The sequence below is a fragment of the Magnolia sinica genome, chromosome 5, assembly GCF_029962835.1.
Source record: "Magnolia sinica isolate HGM2019 chromosome 5, MsV1, whole genome shotgun sequence".
Classification (NCBI taxonomy): Eukaryota; Viridiplantae; Streptophyta; class Magnoliopsida; order Magnoliales; family Magnoliaceae; genus Magnolia; species Magnolia sinica.
In genome coordinates, this window is record NC_080577.1 from 59,596,249 (window position 1) to 59,610,007 (window position 13,759).

Genomic DNA, 13,759 nt, shown 5'->3' on the forward strand with positions numbered 1-13,759 from the left:
GCCTCAACAATCGGAATCACCTCGACAATCAGAATTTGCCTCGATAAACGGAATTGGCCTCAATAATCAGAATCGGCCTCGATGTACGGATCGGCCTCAACAATCAGAATCGGCCTCGACAATCGGAATTGGCCTCGATAATTGGAATTGGCCTCGACAATCATAATCGGCCTCAACAATCAGAATCAGCCTTAATAATCAGAATCAGTGTCGACAATTAGAATTGGCTTCGACAATCAAAATCGGCCTTGACAATCGAAATCGGTCTTAATAATCGGCCTCGATAAGGTGGGGTCCATAAATGGGCGGCCGATGATGGACCAAGCAATATCAATAGGGCCCAATCATTTGGGTTAACCCACTAGAGAATGATGAGAATAGGCCTAACCAGGCCTAAGGGAAGGTCAAAATGTGGACATTTAACCATCGTTGCCCATCAATGTGGCCATTTAACCAACATTGCTCCCAAGCAGTGGCCTATATAGAGCCAAACATATAGTGGGCCCATAGCCTCATGCAAAGGCCTAATACACATCACTATGGGCCTCACTCATGGGCCGCATAAACATCGCATTGGGCCTCGCTCATGGACTTCATGTACATCACAATGGGCCGCAATACATGGGCCAGAAGATACATCTCATTGAGCCTTACTAAATGGGCCGGAAATACATCATAATGGGTCACGACATATGGGTCGAGTATACATCTCAATGGGCTACGACCCATGGGCCTAAGATACAACAGGTGGGTCGCATCAAATGGGCCACACCAATGGACCTCATATACGGTCAAGAGAGCTGCATCAAATGGGCCGCACTAATATAACAAGGTGAGCCTCAGGGATGAGCCACAAATATATCAAGGTGGGCCATAAAAACATCATATTGGGCCTCAACAAAGGCCACAGATCTGATGGACGGTGGATATAACACATATAGCAAAGGTGGGTCCCACTGTCCAGTCATATGGATGGTGTGGATGAAACCCACAGTACTGTTGATGTAAATACCATAGCCGATATGTGGTAGACTAGCCAATCTTCATCCAATAAGGTGGGTCACACGTGGGGCCCACCATAATATTATATTAATATAAGTTATATTATATATAATATATATTTTATATTATAAAAAAAAAAGGAACAGCGCCCAAGCTGGACAACGGCTTGGATGCGAAATACATCGAGGTGGGTCCCCTGATCTGGCAAAACAGGCGGACGGTGTTGGATATGCAACACAATCATCAAGGTGTGACCCACCGTCCAGATCTGCTGGACGGTGTGGATGAATGTAACGCCCTGAAATTCGGGGGTCGAGCATAACTCAGCTCCCGAGTTGCAAAACATCACTTATGCAACATATTTAATGATGGATGTATGTTGTCTGTAGTAGTGCATAAAACATGGAATAGATTAAGCCAAATAGCAAATATAATTCAGGGATAAGTGGAGAAAGCAAGCGGAAGACTTATAGAAATAAATGTGTACATGTGCAGATCCCTGAAATACATATACATACCAGGTCGTAATTCAAGTGTTACTATCAAAATTATAAGTATCAAATTACATCATTTAATTCCCAAAAGAAATCCCAGCATCCCGCGCATCAGAACTAGGCTCACTAGAACTCGTCTGAAAACTGCATAAAAGAGAAAGCAGCCTCATCATCATCCATCTCCCGCTCTGCCTCAGAAGTCGCATCAACATCTGCAACATCAGCAACTAAGACAGAGTCTGGTGGGTGTTTAACACCACCCCAGAACGTGGGAGTGAGTGATCAACTCAGTGGAACAATAAAGCACAGGTTAACATGTTATCAGTTCAATCAAGCAGTAATGATAAAGCAGAACAATTAAACATGTCCTAAGTACTCTTGTTAATGCAAGGATGTATGCAAAATGATGCGTGCCCTCACGCGTACACCCTCAGCATCTTCATCTTACGTTACGCATGACACCACCTCAAAGTGCGCCACGTCTACAAAGCACATGCAAATGCGGTGCATGAACATGATTACCAAGTTGTTATTAGTCCTTTTCATACAGCAGGATTGGGAAGCTAAAATACCTTCCTCATATCACCATCCAAACAGTGATCCATACTAGGGTCGTCAGTCCTAGACATCTCATACGATCATATGGTTTTAGGTCATTGCAAAGGGCTCGTCACCAATCAATGCATGCCTATCATACCATCATTACCACAACAAGGCTCGTCACCTCAATGCGGTATCCAGGCATGCTCAAGGTCACTACAAAGGGCTCGTCACCAATCAATGTAGGCCGACAGCACGAATATAGTGTCCCATACCACCATAATCGGTTCACGAGTTTGGTTGCTCACTGGTCACTACGGGGAGGCTCATCACCCCAGCGTAGGTCGACAGCTCGACCATGGTGTCCTATACCACCATGTCCGGCTCATGAGTCTTAGCGGATCAAGGTACCATGGTTAATAGGATTTCATTGGTAAGTCTGGTACCCTAGATTCAAGCAGTAGCGTCCATACATGGTGAACATACATCGGACAATCGGGTTACTTAACGAACTCGACTAGCACGAGTGCACGTTGGGTTGAACGACATAGAGTACGCAAACACTTTGCGTGGCCAAACCATTGCCGACAACTCTAATACAACTCGGGTTCGTCTAATCACGTCCTACGTGGCGAAAGCAACCTCAACCACGAACTTAAGGCCGATTACCGATTTTCTGGACTAATGCATAGTCCCACACACATTACATTACAACAGATATTCATATTGAATGTAGAACAGTAATGGAGCAACAACTCAAATCATGTGGTACACAAGCATTTGAAGAATATCAACTTAACATGAATGTAAGCATAAGTAAGACTTAAAATTAAACAACAAGGAATGTAACTAGCAAGAAGGAAATCATACACACTAGTGGGAGAGTTGAGAATCGCTTCTCAATGCCCATACTAGGTTGATATATCACGCTTTAGATCATTCAGACATTTCTACAATCACTTAGAATACATAATACAACATACATGACGTATGTTGAAATACACACATTTGGACAATTCCTTTTACCAAGGAGTTGTCACACATACATCTAGCATACATACATGACAAATAATCATGGCAAACACATGTGCATATTTTATACGCATACGGTACTTTATACATACACATAGAATACACAAATCTCAATAAAACACATGCATATCAGGAACGCAACATAAATATAATATTTGGCATGTGAAATCTCATCCATAACAAGAACAAACCATTAACTGGCATTGAAAGCCTTGAAAACCATAACCTATACACTTAAAGTCCATACCTTAAGCCAGAAAAGAACACCGAACTGATTTCAGACGATATGTCTTCGTCAATGGCGACAGAACAACCTAAGACAAGAATAGAAATGAGATACAACAACACCAAGACTATTCTAAGCTCTAACACAGATTAGGGTTAGGTTAACTTACCCAAAGATGAACTCAGAATCGCTGGAATAACAATTCAAAGTGAAGGTTAAAGGATGAAGGAGAACAAGAAAGAATCTAAGATGATTCACCAACTTCTCTCTCACTTTCTCTCTCTTTTCCTTTCTCTTTCTAAGGTAGGGTTAGGAAATTCGTATGGAAAAGAGAGTTAGGGTTTTAAGGTCTATAAATAGGCCTAATATTGATGAAAATAACCCCAGGGCCAAGGTATACTTAGGGTATAACCAAAACAAGCCTCTCACGATCCAACGAAGCACTTCCGGTGGGCCTGTTACCACGAAAGGTTGGACTTAAGCTCATTGACCATGGATCTAGGTCAAGCTGAGTTTTCGTACCGACCGGATCTTCAGATCAGTCATGGCAGACCACACACAAATCAACGGTTACTGAATCTCGATCAGGTCCGCAAGCACAAGGACATGCCTGGGCCACCTTCCCTGATCAGAGGGTGAAATTGGGTCAGAATCCAACGGTCAGATTGCTTAAAATCATCGCACAAGCGACACGACTCAGATTTCATAAAATCACATTTACTTTCCAACCGTTCTCACACTCTTCACTCCGAACTCAATCAAATCGACCTAGAACATCACTTGGACTTGATTTTTGAGGTGATGACCAAGTCCAACATGGTGATCGCAACAGCCTAAGATCATCGCTATCGGACTTTCGACGCGCAGTCCAGGTCCGATCCAGAACTTCCAAAAATTCCCAAGAACAACTGGCTTTAGCGATGGATCCCAGATTTCAGAGTAACATAGCGCTAACTAATCTACAAGTTTTGAGTCATGCAGATCAGATTTAAAGTGATTGATGCAAATTTCACAAGCAATCGAGATTAGCACTAATTACCCCAAAAACAACTACTAGGGAAAGAATAGCACAAAATTTTCAGGGTCATTACAATGAAACATATACATCATGGCGTGGGTGGATCTCCATCGTCCAGATCTGATGGACAGTGTAGGTATAATAAATACATCATGGTGTGGGTGGATCTCCACTGTTCAGATCTGATGGATGGTGTAGGTATAATAAATACATCATGGTGGGGTCCATGACCACGTCTAGATGGATGAACGGCGTGGATGAGACCCATACATCAGGTGGCCCTGTAAGACACCGTCCTACAATGGACGGTGCGAATGAAAAGCATGGTAAAACACATATATCATCTGTGGGCCCCACAGGCTATGTTGACATCAATACATCAATAATAAAGATGGTGTAATAGTACACCAGCCTACTTCCCACAGTTGGTGGGTCCCACGTAGGGCCACAGATATATATGTTTTATATATATATATATATATATATATATATATATATATATATATATATATATATATATATATATATATTCATAATATTAATATTATCATATAATTACCCTTTTTTTACAGGCCAACATCCAAGCATCTTCTGCTGCTGGACAACAGTCCAGCAGCATACTACGGATGGGCGGCTTAGATGATTGCGCTGGTCTGCATCTAGTGGGGTCCACGCACACGTGGTCCCCTGGTATTTGTGTTCTCCTTTGTCCAGGCCCACATCTGGACAATCAGGATGGAACATATCCATCATGGTGGGCCTGAAGATGGACGGCATGGCCATAAAATACATACAATCATAAGTGGGCCACAAGATGAAGGAAAAGAGAGAGGGAAGGAGAGATAGAGAGAGAGAGAGAGAGAGAGAGAGAGACAGAACGGTGGAGATGGGAGGGACCCTGCCACTATGGGTCCCTCTTTGATACAAGACGTACATCAAGATGGGTCCCACCACAAATGGGCCCTCAAATACACAATAATCAATGGTTGAAAATTCATAAAATCATTCACCTTTGATCTTCTTGAACTCCTCCTTCCATCGATGCGATCTAGAGCTCCAAGGGGTGGATTTTAACAGTTGAGATTGGCTTTGAAGGGTTGGATTAAGTGGTAGGGAGTGGGCCGCACAAAGCTCTCTCATGGAGCTTACTTGGATGTGGGTTGCTCTCATGGAGCTTGGGAGAAAAATGAGAGAGAGATGAGAGAGAGAGAGAGAGGTGATGTGAGTGATGGAGTGATGGAGAGAGGGATGGGTGAAGTGATGGAAAGTTGACTTTTGGGGATGGGTGTGAGTGATGGGAGTGATGTGATGTGTACTTGACATTTAATGTGATGAATTCTCTCAGGATTCCAACGCCCGGTGTTTTCCTCGAACTGAACGAGGGCCCACATCTCCTGGCCCGGATATCACCTCGGGGCGCGAGACGCGGCGTCGGAACCGCAGCAACGGTATGGTCACTAGGGTACAAGTCTCGGGTCGAGCCTACTCAGGAATGCGGGATACAATTCAGGGTCATGCGCAAATGCTTATTACAGGTCGCGGGTTGTTGGAATTCGACCGGGAGAACTGCGGAAGCTTATAAAATGGTACGAGATAGAATACGGGTCTCACATTCATCATCCTCCATCAAAATCGAAACCTAGGAGCTAAGGAATCCAAAAGCTTAAAATAAGCGAAATCGGTGGGTGTTCATAGCTCTAGGATTTGATTTTTTTATTTTGGGTTCACTCGATTTTTGGGACCTATCTTGATGTATGCATTGTAATTGCTAGAGGAGCTCATAGTGGCGGAGCTCCTCTGCTACACGCCGTCTCTCTCTCTCTCTCTCTCTCTCTCTATCTCTCTCTCTCTCTCTTAATGTGTGGCCCACTTGATGATGTGTGAGAGGAATTCGGACCGTCCAGCAGCAAGGACGCCCTTGCTGTCTATGTTGCTGGACGTCCAGCGATCCCAGGACTTGATGTAGAGGGAAAAACCCAAATCAGCTGGATCTCCAACCTTGTATTCACTTGCGTGGACCCCACTATGATGTATGGGCTTTATCTACACTGTCCATATGGTGGGGTCACCCCAGCCGTGGGCCTAAGGACTGGTCAGGCCCAACGAACAGGCTGTTGTCCAGCAGGCCTAGACGTTGAGGCCTGGACGCCCTTTTTTTTAATTATATAATATATATATGTAAATATATATAATATAATATAATATAATATAATATATATACTATATAATATATCTGGTGGGCCACACATGTGGACCCACCTTGCATGTGCAAGATCCACACCGTCCAGACCTTGGACGGTGGGTCCCACGCAGCTGGACAGCTGATGTACATCGTCAGCAGATATTTAGGCCACCGTGATGTACATTTTCTCCAGCCATCCATCTATTTGGACGTGGGCCCATCCCACATGTGTGGCACGTGTGGGGATGGGACCCACCTTGGTGTATATATTCTATATCCACCATCCGTCCATCTGATCTTAATGGTGGACCCTACTTTGATGCAAGTGTTATATCCAGTCCACCCATCTGGACGGTGGAGCCAGGCCACACGTGTGGCATCCACAACGTCCAAACCTTGGACGATGGGACCCACTTCTAATGTATATGTTTTATATCTAAACCATCCATCCATTTTCTGGTGGGCCAGCAGCCAAGCTGTATCACGTCAGCAAGTTCTGGGCCCACCATGATGTAGTGTTGTATTCACACCATCCAAATCTGGACGGTGCTATGTGGGACGCACCGTGATGCATGGATCTCATCCATGCCATCCAACTGATGGGCGTGGGTCCACCGTGATGTAAATGTTTTATCCACTCTGTCCAATCCAAGGACGTGGACCGCACCATGATGTATGTGTTTCATATCTACACCGTGCATCTGTGGGACCCTTGATGCATGAATTCTATCTGCACCATCCATTTGCTAGATCACGGGCCCACCTTGAGGACTGACTATCCAGACCGTCCATCTGGGTCCCACATGACGTATGTGCTCTTCCAACCGGCCATCACGTGGACCCATGGTATGTGTGTTTTATCCATACCGTCCAGCCATTTATGGAGATCATTTTATAGCAGAGAATGAGATAGATATAAATTTCAAGTGGGACCCACCTTTATGTGTTTCATCCACCGTCCAACTCGTAGACGGTGGGTCCCAGCCTGATGTAAGTGTTTTATTTACACTGTTCATATGACGGTGGGCCCTACCGTGATATGTGTTTTAACTGCACCATCCATCTGGATGTGGGGACCCACCATTGTATTTGTTTCCACCACCCATCTGTGGATAGGTGGAAGCCCACCTAATGAGTGTTGTCCACACGTGGCACCTATGATGTATGTATCTTATATCCACACCATCCAGCTCTCTGGATGGTGGAATCCACCATGATATATTTTTTTATCGCCACCGTCCATCTGGACGGTGGGATCCTCCATGATGTATGTGGATTTCATCCACGTCGTCCATCCATTTGGACCGTGGACCACACCATGATCTATGTGTTGTATATTCACAACACCCAGGGCAGCAGCCCACCCCGATGAATGCGTTGTATATCCAGGTTGCCCATCCGTTTTTTCTGGGTTATGGGTTGCCCCATTAGGCCCATTTTGTGGTGCAACAAGCCCACTTTGATGTATGTATTGTAAGCACTTGGCCCAGCTATTTTTCTGGGCCATATGGGCTATTTCTTGAGGCCCGATGTGATGTATATGAGGCCCAAGAGATAAGGCCCATTATGATATATATGAGGCCCATGAGATGAGGCCCATTGTTGTGGCTCATGTGATGCGGCCTACTTGATGTATAAGAGGCCCATTGTTCTAGCCCATAAGGCCCATGAGATGTGGCCGATTGTGATGTATATGCAGCCCGTATTTGAGACTCATTGTGATGTATATGCGGCCTATACTTGAGGCTCATTGTGATGCATATGTATCCCATATTTGAAGCCCATTATGATGTATATACGGCCCGTGTGATGAGGCCTAGCGTGATGTATTCGAGGCCCATGAGTGTGGCCCAATGAGATGTATATAAGGTCCTTGTATGAGGCCCATTGTGATACGCATTAGGCCCATGTGATGTGGCCCATTGTGATGTATTAGAGGCCCATGAGAGGCCCATTATGATGTTTATTAGGCCCTTATGTGAGGCCATGGACCCATTATACGTTAGGCTCCATGTGGGCCACTCCTTGAGAGCAATGTTGGTTAAATGTCCACATTGATGGGCATTGATGGTTAAATGTCCACATTGTGACCTTCCCTTAGGCCTTTATTAGGCCTATTCCCATCATTCTCTAAGTGGGTTGACCCTAATCATTGGGCCCCATTAATGTTTGGATGACCCACCTATTCATATTGGGTTAACCCATAACGTTGAGCCCCCATTGGTTACTCATAAGATTATTTCCTTTTAATCTTGGAGTCCATCTAAGACTTATTTGGGTCCCCTAGGGCATTTAGTGGGCCATATGATGGTATGGCGAAAGAAGCCCGCTCCAGATCCTTAGGGATATACGTAGGCCACCTAGACCTAACCTCGATATGAGGAGAGTACAAAATCACCGTAGACGGAGGGATCCGTGTTATCTAATTTGGTATATTTACTGTCGAGGACCGATCCTCATATTATGGATTAGATCTGTTGTCCTTCTGTCCTTCTATAGACCTCACCATATATATAGGCCGATCATCGATTACGACTATGTTGGTATACGCACTAAGTATGTGTTAGCATAACATTGTGATTATATGAGGCCCATCGTGACCATGTGAGGCTCATTGTAACTGTGTGAGGCCCATTGTGATTGTATGAAGCCCATCGTGACCATGTAAGGCCCATTGTGATGGTATGAGGCATATTGTGTATGTATGAAGCTCATTATGATGTGTGAGGACTATTGCGTTGTGATGGTATGAGGCCTATTATGAATGTATGAGGCCCATTGCGATGTGAGAGGCCCATTGTGATTGTATGAGACCCGTTGTGACTAGATGATGCCCATTACGATGTGAGAGGCCCATTGTGATTGTGTGAGATCAATCATTATTATGTTCGATAATCATGCATAGCATCATGTTACATGCCCATACGCATCATCTGCATGTTTGATATGAGATGTGGTTGACCATTGCATATGTCATTGGGCAGGTTGTTTATGAAACTCCCTGATAGGCAGAGTTGCCCCATATGAGCGTGCAGTACGCACAGGTTTGATGCATAATTGGATGGTATGACTCATACATCTCGCATTTTGTGATATGATCACCGTATGCCCTAGTGACATCAGGGTCGTAGCCTCCACAAGCATATCGTGGATGGCCAGATGGGACACCAGAAATCTTTTCTACAGGGGGTGTTATAGATGTCTCTGGGTGAGAGTTCTTAAACCCTCTTGGTACCAGAGGACACCCCAATGTTTAGACCGAGTGGATATATATGAGTACATGAGGGCCGTATACCAGTAGGCCGCGTCTCCCACTGTGTTGTGGTCGGTTGGGAGAGGGTGTGGCCTTACCCGCCTAAGGAAGTAGGCAATGTTAGGTTGAGTCTGACCAGCTCATAAATGGGTCCACTATCGACAAGTCGGGCCAGATATTGGCAGGCAGATAGTGAGGTCTCTTTCACTTACCCAGTTGTGCACTTGATTGGGCGGTAGGTGACGTAGAGTGTACTAGACGTTGGGGATGATTCTAGAGATGTACGGTATTGATATGTGAACTTATTGAGCAGGAGTTGCATATTCAGCATTTTACTCATTCATTCATTCATTCACTATCCACTCGGGCTGGTGGTGCGCAACTAATTTGATATGTGTATCTTCAAAATTGCCAGGATTTCGATTAACCTAAGATCAGGAGTTTACCACATTGAGTCTCGCTATACAAATTTAGGTATGGGACTGGTTTGGATAGAAGTCCCTTGTGATGGACCCCACAGCTTGCGATACTATGTACTATCATCCCGACTTCACGCTCTAGTTGGTCATTTCATTCGCACCACATATTGCATTGCGTTCTCAGCACATAGCATTTAGTTTACTATGCTCATGTATCGCATATTCTGAATGAGGTTGATGGTATTATGGGCTTGCCAGGATCTACATATTGCATTAGATTCGTGGTATATGGCATTTAGGTCGATATGTTTCTGCATTTATATGGCCTAGATGAGACTAGTAGTGTTCGTGGACTCGTCAGGATTTGCATTTGGCTTACTATGTCTCTGAATTGCATAGTTGATTTACATTACTTCCTTAGTATATAATATTGGCTTATTATGTTTTTACATCGCATAGCCTGGATAAGGCTGATAGTACTTATGGACTTACCAGCATGTTTCTGTATTCCTCTGATATTGCATACTTGGCACTTACCTTGAACACACACTTTCACCACTCTCTAAGCTTTCTATAAGCTTATGCGCGATAGATGCATGCAAGTGGCATTAGGTTACAGTAGTGTTAAGCTTGGAGCGTATAGCTGTCCTCTTGAGCTTTGATTATTGATATATGTATTTCCCTTTCAGCGTTGTATTCAACTGTTTATATTATTGGATATGTGATGATGATGTTGTCTTTGTGATTTGGGTAAACTTGTGGTTATACTTCTTACGAGATCAATGTACGTTGCAAAATCCTCCTTGTAGGATCTCAGGATCGGAATCTAGCGTATGGACGCTGAGAGCCGAGAACAGGGTACTACGAAGGCTGTAGGCACCGGATTCGGCAATTAAGAATTTTGTGAGCCCGGTTTTTGAGTTTAAGGCGTAACACTTACCACCCACAGACCGATGGGCAGACTGAAGTTGTGAATCACACGTTGGGAAACCTTCTCTCGTATATTTCAAGTTCCAAGCCGAAGCAGTGGGATTTGGCCTTGTTTCAAGTAGAGTTTGCATTCAACAATATGGTGATCCGCTTGACAGGGATATCCCCATTCCAGATTGTTTGCGGTCGAGTGCCCTACCACACACTTGACTTTGTCCCTTTGCCCAAGCTCCTGAGCAGTAACATTGCAGTAGAGCATATGACAGACCGAATCATGGGCTTTCATGCAGATGTGAAAGCCAAGTTGCAAGCATTAAACGACAAGTACAAAAAGCAAGCCGACAAGCATCGACAACAAAATGTGTTCAAGGTAGGCGACAATATTATGGTTCATATACCCCAGGAGAGATTTCCGATTAAGAACTACAACAAGTTGAAGAACAAGAATATTGGACCGGTACAGATCCTCTGAAAGATCAATGACAATGCTTACGTTGTTGATCTTCCGGATGACATGGAGATCCCACGTACTTTCAATGTTTCAGACCTGACTGAGTATCATGAACCAAAGCTGGACGAGAACTCGAAGTCAAGTTCTTTTGAAGTGGAGGGGACTAATGTAGAGCGGGTCGCATACACTTTTATGGCAAAGATGGCCCAGATAAGGCCTAATCGGAGGCAAAGAAATGATCCAAGTTGTTAGGACCTTAAATCGGTCATATCTCGCAAACCAGGATGAGTTTTTCGACATATTATATATGATTTTGGGGTAGGAGAACATACTTAAGCCAACCAACCCCGCTACGTAAGGTTACCCATGCCGGATTTGCGAGATTCCATCAGATCGACGATCAAAAGTCCCATTTAGTTTTCTTTTTACTATAAATAGTAAGTTTTAGTTAAAGTATAACTTTTGATCCTTTCAGATGTAAAAGACGTGCCCAACATGAAAAGCTCTTAGAAAGTTAGGAGAGTAATGTGGTTGGGCCAAATTAGACACTTACTATTTTTGGCCGAAAACCATAAAGTCTAGTAGGAATAGAGGTTGTTTATAAATAGTAAACTTACTATTTATAGTAAGTCACATTTTTAGGGTGTTTAGTTGGAGTCTAAGTCTAAAAGTCCATTTTAGTTTTGAGGTCATTATTTAAAGGGTTGGAATTTCATTTTTTTTATCATCCATCAAATTAAATAATTTCATTATTTAAAGGGTTTTATCCCTCTTGGATTCGAGGAAGCTCTGTTAGGAGTTTAGAGAGCTATGTGGATTCGTAGTAGTTATTGCATGAGGAAGACGGTGATCGGCCTCATTACATCCCTCCCTGTGCCAACTTGCTAAGAGCACATGTTGTTGCTCGCATCCAATGGCATACACTGAGTGAATGTTGAATGGGCTTAGGATAAAATCTTGGGGTGTATTAGTATATAAGGAACCTGGGGAAGGGACTAAGGGCCTGTTTGGATGTCTGTAAGTTGGGTAAGTGGGAAGTGACTTATAAGGAAGTCACTTACAGGTGGTGTTTGGGAGAGAAAATTCACCTGTAAGTAACTTACAGCCTGTAAGTCACTTACAGGCAAATCTACCAAAAAACTGCAGGGGGATGGGGGTGAGAAGTAACTTCCCTGTAAGTTACTTACAGGCACAACGGTCGGATTTTTAAAACGAGGGGAAGAGGGAGAAACACACCAACCCACCTAAATTAGAACTGTGAAGAAGAAGCACCAGCTATTGAAGGAACCCACCAACCACCAAGAGGGGATTGAAGCTTTCATCTCTCCATCCCAATCTGTCTCTCCCTCTCTGCAATCTCTCTCTCCCTCTCTGTAATCAGTCTCTCTTTCTCCCTCTCTGCAATCTCTCTCTACAACTACCGCTCTCCCTCTCTCCTCCTCCCCAAAACGGTAGGGTTTTCATCGCAACCTCCCTTTTTCTTTTTCTTTTTTTGCTTTAAAAACGGGAGTGGTTTAGGTGTTACTAATGTGGAGGCATGCTCGCTGCGCACCTGCGCATGTGTGCAACTTTACACACGTGTCATGAGACTCTAATCCGAACGGTCCATGTGATGCAGCATACCATGAAAACCCTCGGGACCTATTTTCAACCTAACTTAAAACTCTGGTGGGCCATATAAAAGAGATATGCAAATCAAGGGAGGAAACTGTAGGTTTTTTCATGGCCCACCAAAGTTTTGGATCAAATTAAAAGTTAGGCCATGGGGTTCCATGGGGTTTTACATCACGTGGACGGATCGGATAAGCCGCACACATTTACAGTGGGCCTAAATGAGTTTACTAAGTTTACTCGGTACAGTAAAAGTATACTGTGGGGCCCACCTTGATGATGTGTTATATATCCACTCTGTACATCCATTTCTCCAACTCATTTTAGGACGTAGTCCCAAAAATTAAACAAATCCAAATCTCATGTGGATCCCACCATAGCAAACAATTGTGAGTAATTAATGGAGTCATTGGCTTTGTTGCCTGTTTCTAATGGTGTGGTCCACCTGAGATTTGGCACTACTCAAGTTTTAGGATTTCATCCTAAAATGAGGTGGAAAAACAGATGGTCAGCTTGGATATAAAAAGTATTCATATGGTCAACCAAATGAATGATGGTTAGAGAGGATGATTCCCAAGTGACAAATTTTAAATGCACTTTT